At 35.3% G+C, this 16,556-nt stretch overlaps 1 protein-coding gene and 1 pseudogene across 3 annotated transcripts in view; both read left to right on the top strand.

The window, feature by feature from the left end:
• Superdeath (Suppressor of ER stress-induced death) overlaps positions 1 to 16,556 on the top strand; it is a 182,475-nt gene that overhangs the window by 16,262 nt on the left and 149,657 nt on the right. The gene's annotated exons all lie outside the window — the stretch shown is intronic.
• LOC143187597 (uncharacterized) lies at positions 12,928 to 16,397 on the top strand (annotated as a pseudogene).

Raw genomic sequence — 16,556 nt, 5'->3', positions numbered from 1 at the left:
GTCATTCCTTCCAAGGGTAATAGACCATCTAGAGGAGCATAAAGGAAGTATTTATCGATCAAGGTTAAGAGACACGTTAGATAAATAAAGTCGAGGTGATCTGGAGGTAAGAAAGCGAACTATCGAAATAAAACTACTAATCACAGTCGATAAATAAGTACTTAGATGAGAAGGTACGAATGAAGAAAACGGAAAGGCAAAAAGAACGGAAGAAAGAGTAAAAGAAAAGAAGGAGACCAATGAAAGTAAGCAGAGTTTAGTAAACAGAGATCGAATAGTCTCGATTTAATAAAAAATATGACAAAAAGAAAAAGAGAGGAAATAGAAGAGACAGACAATTCTGGGAATATATAGAAAGATTTATGAAAAACAATGGGAAAGGTTAGCGGAGAGATTGCCAAGACAATTTGATTGGAAATGCTAACTTGCAAAAAAAGATAAACGTAAAATAGTACAAGCGAAGAGATTATTATAGAGGTGAAAAGAGGAATAGAAGAAATAGAAACAAGAATTAGAAGACAGGATATACAAGACAGAAGAATTAATCTGAAAATCAATGTATGGAGAATAATAACAGTGTATAACAGAGACATGAAGGAGACGAGGAAGGCTTTATGCGAAATGGTGGATAAAATGGAAACTCGTGTTCTGGTAATAGGAGGAGAATAAACGAAATACATGTAGAAAAGCAGTGAGCAAAAATACAGAAGGAAAACAACTGCTGGAGATGGGTACGAGAGAGGATGGGAAATTTTCAAAGGAAAGAGAGGAGGAACAGGAGGAATCGAACTCCATGGAGAAGGAAGAAAGGATATTCGAAGAAGAAGTAAAGAAACAAATAAAAAAATTTAAAAAGAACATAGCAACGGGAACTGACAAGATAGAAAATGAAGCGTGGTTAAACAGCAATGGAGAAATAATTAAACGATTAAAAGAGATAATAAATAAAATTTGGCGCGGAGGGGGACTTTCATATAACTGGAAGGAAGGAGTTACCTCTCCTATCTTTAAAAAAGGAGATAGGGATAACGTGAAAAATTATATGGGAATAACAATATTAAATACTCGCCAATTTAAGTACGGTTTTTGACAAAGTAAACAGGGAAGAACTATGCAGAATAATAGAAAAAAGATGTATAAGACACAAATTACAAGCAAGAATAAATGAGATATACAGGGTGTAACAAAAATGTCGCAGTTCCTTAAAAGGGGTGATTTAGGGGGTGATTTGAAACAACTTTTTCCTTAGCGAAAATGTAAGATGAGGCTTCGTTAACGAGTTATTAACGAAAAACACCGGCCAATGAGAGCGCGAGTTTGCCGCCCGAGCGACCGCGGTAGCGTTGGGTACGCGCGCTAGATGCTACAGTTGTACTCCGAACAAGAAAGTTGTCATACATCGAAGAAAATAGCATAGTATGAAAACTGAAAGCGACATAATAAATAACACCGAGTCCTTTTTTTGTTTATCACTTGAAGTGAATAATTACTTAAAATCGAGGAAAACTACGTGCAACGTAAAAATACGAATATGTAAATCTCTTATTCGCATAACGTATAAATGAAAAAGCAATACAACGAAAAATAAAGGAAGAAGAGAACAAACTTCACCTGCAGTTTGTAAACCTGTGTCACTGGGTCACTGTACCGATCCTGGTCATCGACTGTCGAAATGGTTTATGCTAGGGCACGCGTTTAGGTAATTTATGGCTTTATTGCTTTGGTTTCGAAGGAGACATGATCTCGGAGTGTCCCAACAAAGAAGGTCTGAGGTGCTTAAACTACGTGGGGGGTACAAGGAGCTTCTTTGGAAAAATTCTACCCTGCCATAAACCACTCCAGAGGTCGATGACCAGTATCGGTACAGTGACCCAGTGACACAGATTTACAAACTACAGATGAATTGCATTTAATTCATTAATGATTATTATTTTTCAAATCTAACGCAGATTACTTTCAACGTTTCTATCTTCAACGTTAATTCTCCAATTCTCCGTTCATTTCTTTTGTTGCATTGCTTTTTCGTTTATACGTTATGCAAATATTTTCACACTAATGCTATTTCCTTCGACGCATGTCGACTTTCTTGTTCGGAGTACAACCGTAGCGCCCAGCGCGTACCCAACGCTACCGCAGTCGCTCGAACGGCAAACTCGCGCTCTCATTGGCCGGTGTTTTTCATTAATAACTCGTTAACGAAGCCTCATCTTACATTTTCGCTAAGGAAAAAGTTGTTTCAAATCACCCCCTGAATCACCCCTTTTAAGGAACTGCGACATTTTTGTTACACCCTGTATAAAGAAAAGAAAACATCGCGAGAGTAAATGGAAGAATCTCGAAGGTTTTCTGGATAACGACGGGAGTAAGACAGGGATGCTCATTAAGCCCAACACTATTCACACTGTACGAAGCACGTTTGTTTTTCTGCTGAAAGGTATATTTACTACATTGTGTTATCGTAGTTTATTTGGAGACTATCCGCTAGCTTGTCGATATCTTGTTGCACGTACATCTGTCTGTGAAAGCTGAGACCGTGTGCATATTGCGGGATGCTTATGGCTGCCCTGATATGCGTTATTTATAAGGTCGGCTTAATATTTAGTTTAGACAATTCTTCTTCTATAACAGTCGTGAAGATAATCGGGCAAACATTCGACAATATAATACATTCAGATTTGGATATTAACGGTCAAATATCGAGGCTGTGTGTTCCGATGTTTATTTTTTTGAGTGTATTAGTGAGTTTGTCAACTATATCCTTGATGCTCAAGTACATACATACACGACCATGAGAGATACGAGAGATGTAACGAATATTGATTCATAGTCTTGTCATAGTCTCAAAGTCTTGAACCATTAGATCTATAAAATTTAAGACGATTACCTGTTCCTTGGTTAGATATTGCACTTGCTGCACTACTTTCGCATAAGACGTTGTAGGAAAGATTTTAGTTGATGAATTTATTTTGGAAGGGAAGTTTGCAGGTCTCCATAGTCAGAGATAATTGCGGTTCTCCTCTTCACTTGCTTATTAACTGCACTTCTTTTTTCCCTTAACGAGATAAACTGTTGCGCCGAATCAAAATTATCAGATAGCGAAAACGGGAGTTTAACCGTCTCAACTTATACTTTTGTTTCGAGCCACTCGCTAGGACATATTTATAAACACGTCTTAACTTAATGAAGGTTTGACTCGAACTCCAACGTCTTACTACTAGTTTCGGAGATGTAAATTCAAACGTAAAGGCAGTTATTGTAAAAGTCGGCAAAAACTGTAAACTTAGGGACTTATATTTCTTAAATAATTTCGGAATTATTAAAATGATGACTTAACCCCTCCCACTTAATTGCCCATGGATTACAGTATATTTCAATATCATCAAAATTCTTAACATCGAGATACAAAAATAATCGAGTTGACGTAGAATAGCACGTATGATTTTAACAACATCGACCTTAAGATAAATTTTTGTGAAATAATTTTTATAAAACGTGTACAAATAATGTAATACTCTTTATTTAATGTGTTTAAATTCAAATAAATGATTACTACATTATTAAATATCTATTATAAAATGAGTTCAAACAGTGACTGTTGACTTCTAAACATTTTTGCAATCCAATCCTGCATACGCTTTGTAAGAATTACTTCTATTACGGGCAGTGTTCGTAACCCCATTTATTACTTACGATATTGTTACAGGATGGCTAGGCCACCCGAGATGTATTTTATAAACTAATATACTCATGCTCTTTATAAGTGACTAGTCGAGCAACTACTCTGTTTTATCAGTCGCTACTAATGAGATTATGTGAAATAGTAGTGTGATCGTCATAGCAGAGTAGTCTTTAGATAGAAGAAGAACTCGGACATGATACGTGAAAATGTCAATTATATTTATTAGTTAATTATCCAGTAGGATAATGATATTGGAAGGGAAACGTAGAAGAAAGACAAATCTCATCGTTCTACAAAGAAACGAGTACTTAATAATATAACGGTCACACATAATCTTCACTCAGAGTATGCCTTAATCATACTGCACCTCAATTTTCCTCGCCAACTTCACATCATGCACTCAATAAGCCGTATTCACATCCATCTCATCAATCTACAATAAAACAATTACATCTTAGACTCACAAATGGTAGATGAGTTAGGAAATCATCTAGTCCCATACGGGCCACGCTACACGTGATTACCCTTCGAAAGGTGGGGATTTAGACTTGTATTGTACTTGGAAAAATTAAATAATTAACTCAATGCAAATGAAAAACCAAAAAAGAAGAAAAATATATGTTTTCAAAGATTTGATATTTCATAAACAAATATAATATCGTTAACTAATTTAAGTTAACAGTAACGTAGAACAAAAAAAAACATAATCACATATAACAAAAAATAGAAAGGAAACGCATTACACGCAATGTGCACGCAATTGTAAAATAATATGATTCATATACACGCAAAATTATTATGTTGTTGAGAAAAAGAAAAAAATAGATAATATGAACAAAAGCATATGATATAACAGAAACAAAAAAAAAAGAAATATTATAACGTGTTTATATAAATATTCACATGGCTCTTTGTGCCAAGGTAACAGTAAGGACACCAAGATAAATTCACGATATCGATGTCCTTCGAACCACGCGGAGCATACAAATGGCGATACCACGTAGTTAAAAAACTGGTGATCAAATCAATATAAAATCAATACATGAATATTAGCAAAGTCAATACACAATCAATATGGAAATAAAAATTATAATAATAAAAGAAAATTACGCTATTCTAGGAATCAATACAAAATTGCAATCGTAATACACAAAATCGAGGTCCTAGATAAAGCCTGGTTATTGTATAGGGTGCCTGTAGAAATTGTTGTGATATGCTGGCAAAACTGAAAAAGAAAGAGAGACCACACTTGGATTTAAATGTATATATACTATATATACTATTATGGAAATTCAGAAAGAAAGAAAAGGATGAACCCACAGGCTCTTGTCACGCATCTCGTGACTTGTTAACGAAGAATATTGATTAGCAGACTTAAGAGGAATTCGCAAAGGATTTTAACAGGCATCGCAGATAACAAGATATCCGATTCGCGATACAAGGTGTTACTCGCACGTTCAGACCGCATTTACTCTGCCATATGAAAACCCACAATTTCAAATACTGAAATGTAACGATAATTGGTACGACAAGGTGTTCGCGTTCACTTTCTCGAGACTTCAGAAGAATATACATACTTCGAACACACTTATACGCACTTACACACACACATCCGCGGTGTCATTCTTCGACGACAATTCCAAGGAGAAAGCGAATAATACAATAATTATAATTTAGAATTTTGAACGTCAAAGGCCAGAATATGTCAGACTAGGAAAATCCATAATGACAAAGCATTGTCGTGATACATTTCAACTGACGTAATAGTTAAAATAAACATTTTCCTATTCGGAATATAACACTTCACATTTTAGTTAAAAGTTAACGTTATTAATGTTACACATGAAATGGCATAAATAAAGATCCAGTACATAACTGCAGGTAACTGTACTCGTAACATTGGACATTTTTTAAATTAAAAATTTCCAAGGCTAATTGCTTTTTGGTATAACTGGCTTGGTAATTGTTTAGGATTAGGACCTCCCCACCAATTTTTTGCGCCTTTGCTACATTGTAGATTTTGATGTGTAAATTAAGATTTATATTATAAATAGATTTATATTATAGTGCGGACGTCGCCGTATCAGTTATACAGAGTGTCCCGGAATAAATGTAACTCCCGAGAAGGGGTGATTCCTGGGGTAATTTTAAGCAACTTTTTCCTTAGCAAAAATGTTGGGTACAAGCACACCTCTAATTTGGGTTTCACTAAGTATGTATACATATCACAATTCTAAAATTTGTCATATTTTTTATTCCAACTTAATGTCTGTATGTCGAAAGATCTTTAGTGGTCACAGCGGTCTCTAATTTACGGTGTTACCACTTTCCTGACTTGTAAATGGTATTTCAACGCTTGTGGTAAAGTTCTTCATTTAGGTTTCACCTTTATGAATACTGTTTTTTTTTATCCCTGCAACTGATTACCTTCTAGCACCCAATCTCCACCACCCTCGATAATAGTTGTCTCTTTCTCTTCATATAACTGTTACTTCAATCAGACCTTACGTAATCAAGAATGATTATAGACGTACTGATTATCTTTCGATCAATAATTATAATTATTATTATAAAATAATCAGTAATTATAAAAAGTAGACAATTTGTAGTTATAAACCAATTATAAAAATAAGACATGGAAAATAAAACATACTGATGTATAAGCAGTAGGCTAGAAGCGTAGAACAACGTTACAAGCAGGAAAACAGGAGAGTGAAGTTAAGTATTGAAAAACAAGTTATTTATATGGATAGAAAATAGGGAAATAAAAGTAAGCGAGAGTCATAGTAGGGGTATAGAAGTATGACAAGTAGATTAAGAAGAAAATTAGGAATCTAGGTAAAGAATTATGATAAATAGGTTAAGAACCATAGAGAGTACGTATAAGTGAAAAAAAAAGAATAGACACAACAGAAAGCAAGAAGAGGAAGGAAAAAGTTGAAGGAGATATAATAGGTATAGAAGACACACCAAGTATGGAAAAAAGGAAAAGAGGAAGGTCTCTATCAAAAAAGTATAGAATTAAAGGCAGTTCAATGAACCGAAAGCTGATAGATCAATGGATGTGAAGAAAAAAGATTAATCAGATCAGTCACAGTTAAAGGAAACAATTGCTAAGAGATTGGACACGAAGAAGACCTCATAAAAAAAAGACAAGAAAGAGAGAACGGAGAAGAAAGAACCGATACAAGATATATTAAACATAACACTGTTCAACAAATTTTGACTTTTTTTCGATTTTGTAAACGTGAATAAACATTTCTTATAGATTTCGACGTGCTGATTACGAATCTGCAAACCGTTTTTTTCCAGAACGTACAGTTTTTGAAAAAATCAATTTTGAAAAAAATGACAAATTTTCAACTTTGGGATTTTTCTGTGCTTTTGCCGTAGTAGTTACTTAGTTGCTCTTTGCACGAAATGATTCTGTGGACTCTCCCGAATAAAATAATATAAATATTTATTAGATTATAAACATCGAAATAGGTTTAAATAACAATTAAAGTGAAAAGGACACCCAAAACGCACCCATTTTTGCTGATATTTTTCACTTTATTTCAAAAAGTAAGGGTCTAGGAGAAAATTTGACTATAACACGCGATAGAGCAAACCTTTCTACTAAGGAAAGCATCAAGGGAATGTTCAAAATTATTTTTGTTTTCAATATAGAAATAAAATAGTTTGGCGAAACGCGCGGCGGCGACAGTGGTACTCAATGACGGCGACGCGCGCCGGTGGACGCCTCGCCTATCGCCTGCCGTTCCGCGGACCCTATACGCATTGACGTCATTGAGTACCACTGTCGCCGCCGCGCGTTTCGCCAAACTATTTTATTTCTATATTGAAAACAAAAATAATTTTGAACATTCGCATGATGCTTTCCTTAGTGGAAAGGTTTGCACTATCGCGTGGTATAGTCAAATTTTCTCCTAGACCCTTACTTTTTGAAATAAAGTGAAAAATATCAGCAAAAATGGGTGCGTTTTGGGTGTCCTTTTCACTTTAATTGTTATTTAAACCTATTTCGATGTTTATAATCTAATAAATATTTATATTATTTTATTCGGGAGAGTCCACAGAATCATTTCGTGCAAAGAGCAACTAAGTAACTACTACGGCAAAAGCACAGAAAAATCCCAAAGTTGAAAATTTGTCATTTTTTTCAAAATTGATTTTTTCAAAAACTGTACGTTCTGGAAAAAAACGGTTTGCAGATTCGTAATCAGCACGTCGAAATCTATAAGAAATGTTTATTCACGCTTACAAAATCAGACCCCTGTTGAACAGTGTAATTAAAAACAAAATGCAAGGCTTAAGAATAGAAATAGCAAAAGGAAGAGAAGGATTAGAAAGGCAGATAAAAAAAGAAATAAGTGGACTGGTATTGAGAATAAGGGTCATAGAAGAGAGGAGAAGGTTTAAGAAGATTTAAGTAGGAATGTTACAAGAATTAAAACAAAATGAGAGAAAGGAAAGAGAAAGGAGCCATGAAAAAAAGGCAAAACTAATGAAGGAGATCCTAGAAAAAGTAGAACAAAAACTAAAAAGAAAGAAGGAAAAAATAAGAAGGTGGCGAAGCAAAGAGAGGACAGGGTGTAGGTGTGGAAGGAAATGAGGAAATTGAAAACTAGAGGAATAGGAAAGGAAAGAAAGGAAAAATAAAATAGTTATCAGAGGTCTGAAGGTAAATTGTAAGGAAGCAAAAGATAAAGTACAGGAATTTATGGTTACAGAGGGAGTAAACACAATACAGACAAACGGCAGAGGGGAGGAAAGCAATTTATAAAGTTGAAATGAAGGACTGGGAGATGAAATAGACACTGATGAGGAAGAAAACCAAAATGGTGGGGCGGACGGGGGGGGGGGGGGGGGGGGGGTAATTTTGATAGACCATGACTTGATAGACAAAGAAAGAGAAGTACAGAAGGAATTAAGAGGGATAGCGAAAAGAAAAAGAGTAGAAGGAAGAGAGTCAAAAGTAAGGTATAGGAAAATAAGAATACAAGGCAAATGGTATGGTTAGAACAGCGAGAAAAGGGAGATAGAGTCCAATAGAATAAATAGCAAGATCAGAGGTAAGATTAGACAAGTTGAGAGACTAAGGGGTACACAACAGGAGGTAAAGCAAGGAAGGAAAAAAAGCGATATCAGGGGAAGAAAAAACAATAGAAATAGGGGATTGTTATTTTGGAATATGGCAGGATTGAGGAAGAAGGATCGAGGCTCCTGGAAGTATGTGGTAAACTTTGATTTTATAGGAATGACAAAAACTTGGATTAACCAGAAGAGGTGGGAAAGACTAGAAAGAAACCTTCCAAAAGGTTCCGCATGGAGCTGCCAAGCAGCAGAGAGGAAACAGAGGAAGGGAAGAGCACGGGGGGGGGGGGGGGGGGGGATATTATAGAAATTACAGAAAAATGAGAAGAAATAGAAGGAACTAAGACAACTGAGCTCCTAGTAGAAAAGAAGGTTAAAGTTCACAGAGGAGTCTGGAATATTTATAGTCTACTCGAACAAAGAGGTGGAGAGACTAGCAAGGGAGATGAAAGAAAAGCTGAAGCAAAAAGAAGGGGAAGTATTAATAATTCCGAGAGATTTTAACGCTAGAATAGGGAGTGAAGGATAATTGTATAATGGAAAAGTGAAAGAGAAAATCAAAGGATAGGGTAATCAACGAAGAAGGGAAAGAAATGTTGAGGTTGATAGTAGAAAGGGGATGGCATATTCTCCATGGAAACATAAAAGGAGACAAATTTTAAGAATTCTCCTATGTAGGTAGGCGGGGAGCTACTGCTATCGATTACGTCATGACTAGCATAAGAGATCTGGACATGATACAGAGTTTCTGTGTAGGGGATTCAGATTCTGATCACCAACCATTCTGTGTTACAATAAGAAGCAGAAGTGGAGACAATTTAAGAGTAAGTGAAAGTCATGTAAAAGAAATGAGATGTTGGTAGCCAGGAAGTATAGAAAAGTACAGGGAAGCAAGGAAAGATAAAGTGTTTAGGGAAGCGGAGAAGGTAGAGAAGGACTGAGAGAAACTAAAAATGGCGATAGAAGATATTATAATGACAAGGAAAACAGTGTTGCGGAAGAAGAAGCTAGGGTAAAAATATTGGTGGAACAGGAAATGCAGTAGAGAGAAGAGAAAAGTGAGTGTGTGGTGCAATAAGTGGAAACTGAAGAAAGTAAAGAAAGAAAAATATTTAAGACAGGAGACGGAGTTTAGACATCTGTGCGAAAGCAAGAAGAAGCGTAAGAAACAAGAAGAGGAGATAGAAATAAAGAGGGCAAGGATGGAAGGACAAATTTGGAACTATATAAATAAAGAAAGAAAAAAAAACAGAAGTAACATTAAAAAAATTAAAATACAGGCATGGCGAAAGCATTTTAAAAGCTTACGTAAAGGTGTGGATGAAAATAAAAGAAAGATATACCGGCGTTGGCAGAGGAAGAGATAGAGAAACAATTTAAAAAACTAAGGAAAAACAAGGCTCCAGGAACGGACAGAATCCCAGATGAGGCATGGCAATATAGCGAAGGAAACACGAAGATGAAATTAAAAGAAATTATCAGGAAGGTTTGGGGAGTCTACGTCTGACTCCCGCAGCGAGTAGAAATGTGCTCAATCGCTTTCATTGCCTACACTATGTTTACATTCTTTGAATTCATTCGTGTGATAGAACGAAAGAATTAGAACGAAAACAGACGTGTCGTTTGGTGAGCCATTTCGCCGTTTGTGTGATCAGTGTCTACTAGAAGATCTATTAAAATCCTCAGTTAATATTATAATGTTCCTCATGGAGAACAAACTACACAGTGCTAGATCTATGCAAACAACAATACATTCATTCAATAGTGATCCGTCTTCAAATTTCAATTTACATCCCCTTCACATTCGTAATTCTCAACTAAATTGTTCAGACAAAAATGTCAATACGACAGACTACAACTCTTCTCTATTAATGCTAGATTTAAATAAAGCCTACGCTCAAATTTCAATTCACAAACAGTCGCATCAAATGCAACAACAAAATGTAGTACATCAGAAACATGCCGAATTCTCCCGCTGAAGAAAGCACACCTACTAATCCGAGAAACTCATGGCACATGATTAAAACTTTCAAGAAAAGGAAAATATCCCACAACAACAATTATGGTGTCGAATCTATCAGTTTGCTCAATATATTCGATAAGCTACCTTCAAGTAGTACTGAAAACGGAGGTTCAAATCCAACTGAAAAACATATCCCAAAGCCACCGCCCGTATTCATGTATGGAGTAGTGAACCTTTCTGAGATGACAAAATCCTTGAACAAGGTAGTAAAAGAGGATCACTAGAGTACTAAAACCATGGCCAACAGTACTGGAGAACAATTGCATTAATCTGGACATTTTATACACCACATTTATCGACCAAACGAGGATAGAGTATATATATGTAGAATCGTAATCAAATATTTTCATCACTCATTTAACATTCAAATTATTAAAGAAGAACTATCGGATTTAGGACACAAAGTAACAAATATTATCAACGCCAAACAGAAACAGACTAAAGAGTCGCTTAACATGTTTTTTGTAAACCTAGAGCCAGCAAATAATAACAAGGAAGTATATAAGCTACAAAAACTACTAAACTGTATAGTGCAGGTAGAACCTCCGAGGAAGAACAAAAATATAACACAATGTATGAGATGTCAGCTATATGGCCACACGGAATCATACTGTAACAGACCTTTCGTATGTGTTAAATGCGGTGGCTCACACATATGTACCTCAAGTTTTAAAAAAAGCAAAGAGACTCCAGTTACCACTACATTATGTGAGGAACCTCACCCTGTAAATTACAGGTGCTACGGATACTACCTCCATTTCTATAAAGCGAATCATACAAACAGTAATCCTATTGTTCGTCAAATGACATCACAGCCCCAAATAATACAGATCAGAAACTGTTTACTATATGTTATAGAGGATCAAAAAATAAGAGATACGTGTTTTTTTTATATTGGCCCGTATTCATATTTATGGTGTGAAACTACCACTCGAAATTGATAAGATAAAATACGAAAATAGTTTAAGTTAGTTAAAACATTATTATCAGACTTGATATAAATCTAATTTGTGGCATATCTAGGTGGATGAATAATGTCCTTGTTGTCAGTCATCCTTATCACGGGGTAAACTACCCTTAATCATTTAAATGCACATTTAAGATTTGAAACTTGCAATAAGATTCTTAAAATCTTTAAGAAACCTTGGATTTCATACTGATAAATTATCGCATGATAACAAATTACTGGTTCTATTACCTTTGACCCTTACTGAGGGGTGCACCACCCTGATTGGTGAACTACATTCGTCTTACTAGGAGCTCATCAAATTCAAGTAAAAATTTTTGCTTAAAAATCGAGTTCTGCATAAGCACTTCATTAATAAAAATAATATTATTTTACAAAAATTGTATTAAATTATTGTTAAAAATGAAAGTTGGAATTATAATACTGTAAAAAATAAAAAAATGTGAAGAAATCAAACGTCTGTGAAATGACACTTGTTTTCGTTCGTGCGGAATACATATACCCTGCTGGATATTTTTATTTTTGGAACGTTATCAAATTACATGTTATTACTGGCAAAACATTATTATTCTCTTCTTCGAAAACGCGTTCTCTAGTCATAGCCGAGTACTTGACGTTTTAACAAAAGTAATTCTGCTATTCTGCTATTTCAGTGATTAAAAGTGATTATTAAACCGATAAACATATTGAATTCGTTATTAATAACATTCAAAATAATGTACTTGATAGAAACTCCCATAACGAGAGAAAAAATTCAATTAAAGGAGTCTATAGAAAAAATTTTGCTTCATAGCATATTTAAATTTAATGCAATTGAAATTTCGGAAGAGTTTTTATTGGATTTTCAGAATCAATTTAAAATGTGTGAAGTTGAAGTTGTTGATGAAAATGATAAGGATGAAAATTGATCTGAAGAAACATATACAGAAGTTTGTTCACAGCGTGATGAAAATGTTAATATTGACTATAAGCAGAGAGCTATGGAAAGAGGAAAGATGCAGAAAAAAGACGGAAACTTAATACAATTGCGATTACGTCGATGGGCTAATCAGATCGAAGGAGGAAGAACCAAGCAAGAAAAATTAGCAAGAATTTCCGAGTATGTAATAAAAAATTTCAAGAAGGGCATTGAAAGCATACGCGGACCAAAATAATAACAATATGGAATTTGTAGCTTCCAGAACATAGTTATATAATTTTAAAAAAGCTCATCGCATTGTTTCACGAAAATTAACTTTTGTTAGACGAAAGGCAATAGAAGACGATGAAGATTTGAAGACTAAGGCTGCTGACTTTGTTAATATGGTAAAGCCCCTAATCACAACATATGGATCAGAAAATATATGTATACAATTCAGGCCAGAGTGGATTTCAGTTAGAAATACATTCTAGTTTCAGTTAGAAATACGAACCTTACAACTGAAAGGTGTGAAAAAAGTAAAATGTGTCGTGCAATCTCTATCTTCAACGTCACATACGGGTCATTCCACGCGAAATCGGGCACGTTTCGGAGCAAGTTCTTGTAATTTGCTCAAATTTGAATATGTTGTAGTCTTTAACGATATTTAAACGTACCCTAAAGGATTTTTCAAAATTTTGAAAATTGTCGATTTTACAGCTGTTTGAAGTTAAGTGCTACCTTTTTTTTAAAAAATTATAGCTATTGAACTAGTAAGCGGATGGAGATGAGCTTCACGGTGCTTATAGAGAAAACATTGAAGTTTGTAAAAAAAATTATTTCGTTTAAAAAAACTTGTTTTTTAATCATCTTTTTTGCAATTATTTTAAACAAATGCAGGTTTTTAAGATGATGCGCGATTTTAAAAATCTGAAAAAAAAGGAGAATATAGTCTGATCCTTCCCCTTGATGGACAAACTTTCAAAAAGATGGACATTTTAAAATTGGCCCTGTGAAAATTGCTGAAAGTTGACGCTGCGTCGAGTCGCACTGCTGTGGCGGGCGCGTCGTCGCTGGCAGCCTACTCGTGTCCAGCGGACGAACGTGCGTTATTATTTGCGATCAAGGCGGCAAATATTGGTAACTCACTCTTTGTCAATGATACTTATTGACAAGTTCACATTCATTTTTGCCATGTGAAGTTGCAAAAAAGTGCCATTCTGCATTAATACCAAAATCTTCGAAATGAAAGCTAGGATTTAAGAGATTATATTTATGTTTTCAAGAATAAGACGAAGATTGAGTTACCAATATTTATTGATTGCATTAAACCTTGCAAATGCTCGGAGATAATGTAGAGTAATGTTGGGTGAAGTCGCCTTGATTCCAAATAATAACGCACGTTCGCCCGCTGGAGTCGAGTAGGCTGTTAGCGACGACGCGCCCGCCACAGCAGTGCGACTCGACGCCGCGTCAACTTTCGGCAATTTTCACAGAGCCAATTTTAAAATGTCCATCTTTTTGAAAGTTTGTCCATCAAGGGGAAGGATCAAACTATATTCTCCTTTTTTTTCAGATTTTTAAAATCGCGCATCATCTTAAAAACCTGCATTTGTTTAAAATAATTGCAAAAAAGATGATTAAAAAACAAGTTTTTTTAAACGAAATAATTTTTTTTACAAACTTCAATGTTTTCTCTATAAGCACCGTAAAGCTCATCTCCATTCGCTTACTAGTTCAATAGCTATAATTTTTTAAAAAAAAGGTAGCACTTAACTTCAAACAGCTGTAAAATCGACAATTTTCAAAATTTTGAAAAATCCTTTAGGGTACGTTTAAATATCGTTAAAGACTACAACATATTCAAATTTGAGCAAATTACAAGAACTTGCTCCGAAACGTGCCCGATTTCGCGTGGAATGACCCATACAGTAATGTTGCGGACGAGAGCCGCTCTCGGGTCTGGTCGCGACTCTCGTCCGCGACTGGTAGTCGATTCGGCTTCCTTTGCTCTCGGTCGCCGAGATAATTGGTACACGACCGGAGAAGCAAAAAAAAGGGTCTCGCTCAAGCTCGATGCCCGAAATCAATGACGTGAGATAAGACAAGGATAGCATTAGGGATTTAATAGGAAAAATTGAAGTTCCTTATTTGCAAACAGATTTTCACGCAAGTAACACCAATCGATTCCTTGTGCTCTCCCGATAAAAATGATATCAAATACGACATGATTCCTATTATTTATAATAAAGATATTTAAATAATAAACGTTGGAACCCTGCGACGGTTACGGAGAATCGTCAAAGTTACTTTTCTATCAGTTCTTTACGAGCTAAAAATGACATAAACAGAATTTATGTATATTATATTTAATCGATGTCGGAAAGAAGATATTAAAAATAAAAAAATAAAAATTTCTAAACATTTAAAACGGAACTTATATACATACTTTTTGTATTACGCTTTCATTTTCTTAATAATTTCAGTCATTAAATAATTAAACACAAAAATATGAGGGAATACATAATAGGGAGTTAGCCCTACGACGAGAGCCGCGTTCGTCGAATCGACTACCACTCGCGAGCGAGAGTCGCGCTCGGGTCTAGTCGTGCCTTAGAATCGACTACCATTCACGGACGAGAGCAGCGCTCGGGACTGGTCGTGCTTAAAATCGACTACCACTCACGGACGAGAGTCGCGCCCGGGTCTGTTTACGAGCATGACCTTTCGTTCTACAAACCAAGTTTTATGTATCTTTGTTAAAAATAATCGGAATCATGTCGTGTTTGACATCATTTTAATCGGGAGAGCACAAGGAATCGATTGGTGTTACTTGCGTGAAAATCCGTTTGCGAATAAGAAACTTCAATTTTTCCTGTTTAAATCCCTAATGCTATCGTTGTTTTTTATGACGTCCTTGTTCTCGGGCGTCGAGCTGGAACGCGATGGTTCCAAGAATTGGTTTCTCGGCGGCACGTATCAAACAAGGTAGTGGGGATAAACCACGGCTCTCGTCCGTGTAGACGAAACGGCTCTCGTCCGCAACATTACTGTAGTTATACAATACAACCAACGGTAACTGCTGATAGAAAATTGTTGCCCCTCTTTATGGTCTTACACGAAGTAAGCAGACAATCTGGACCAACAGTTTAGAAAACATTATTTAAGCCGATGAACGTGTACGTGACTGCATCAAAATCTGAGAAGCTTACTTCAGATAATGATGTATTTTGAAATTATCTTAATTAAGATATCTTTTACTGATAATTTATATGTACATAGTTAATGCGGATGTTTTTTTAATATTGCAGCTCATTTCAAAATCTGGTTGGAAGAGGTATTTTTTCCTAAAACTGGAAACACAAGTGTGTTGTTACTAGACTTTTGAAGTGTATACTGGGAATAAGATGTACATGATGCAAAACCAGTCGGGAAAGAAATTACAATTAAGACAATTTCAAAGGACACCACTGGACGAATCCGGTCTTTAGATGTCTATGGATTTAGAGTGTAGAAGAATTATGTTAGGCGGTTTTGCGATGATGTACTCTTACATGATTACAACGTTAATCTTCATTTAGGAAACAATATTATTAAATTACAATCACTTGTACGCAATCAGTTGTCTTCACCAAGATATAAAAATCTATTTCAGTATGCTGGGTATAAAAGTGGATACATAAAAGATAAATTAGGAGATTTTGAGAATCCTATAAATTTTTCTTTCGAATAGAATACACAAATGAAGTGTGCACTATGTGATAATATACCGATAGTTCGATGCTCCTAGTATAAAAAAGCATTTTGTTTGAAACATTTCTATTATGAATACCACTTCTGTGATAAATATGAACCATAAGATTTCTTTGTATTTAGAGAACCATAAAATGAA

This window comes from Calliopsis andreniformis, chromosome 2, assembly GCF_051401765.1.
Source record: "Calliopsis andreniformis isolate RMS-2024a chromosome 2, iyCalAndr_principal, whole genome shotgun sequence".
Classification (NCBI taxonomy): Eukaryota; Metazoa; Arthropoda; class Insecta; order Hymenoptera; family Andrenidae; genus Calliopsis; species Calliopsis andreniformis.
Note: the sequence above shows the minus strand (reverse complement) of the source record. Positions and strands in the feature narration are given on the sequence as shown.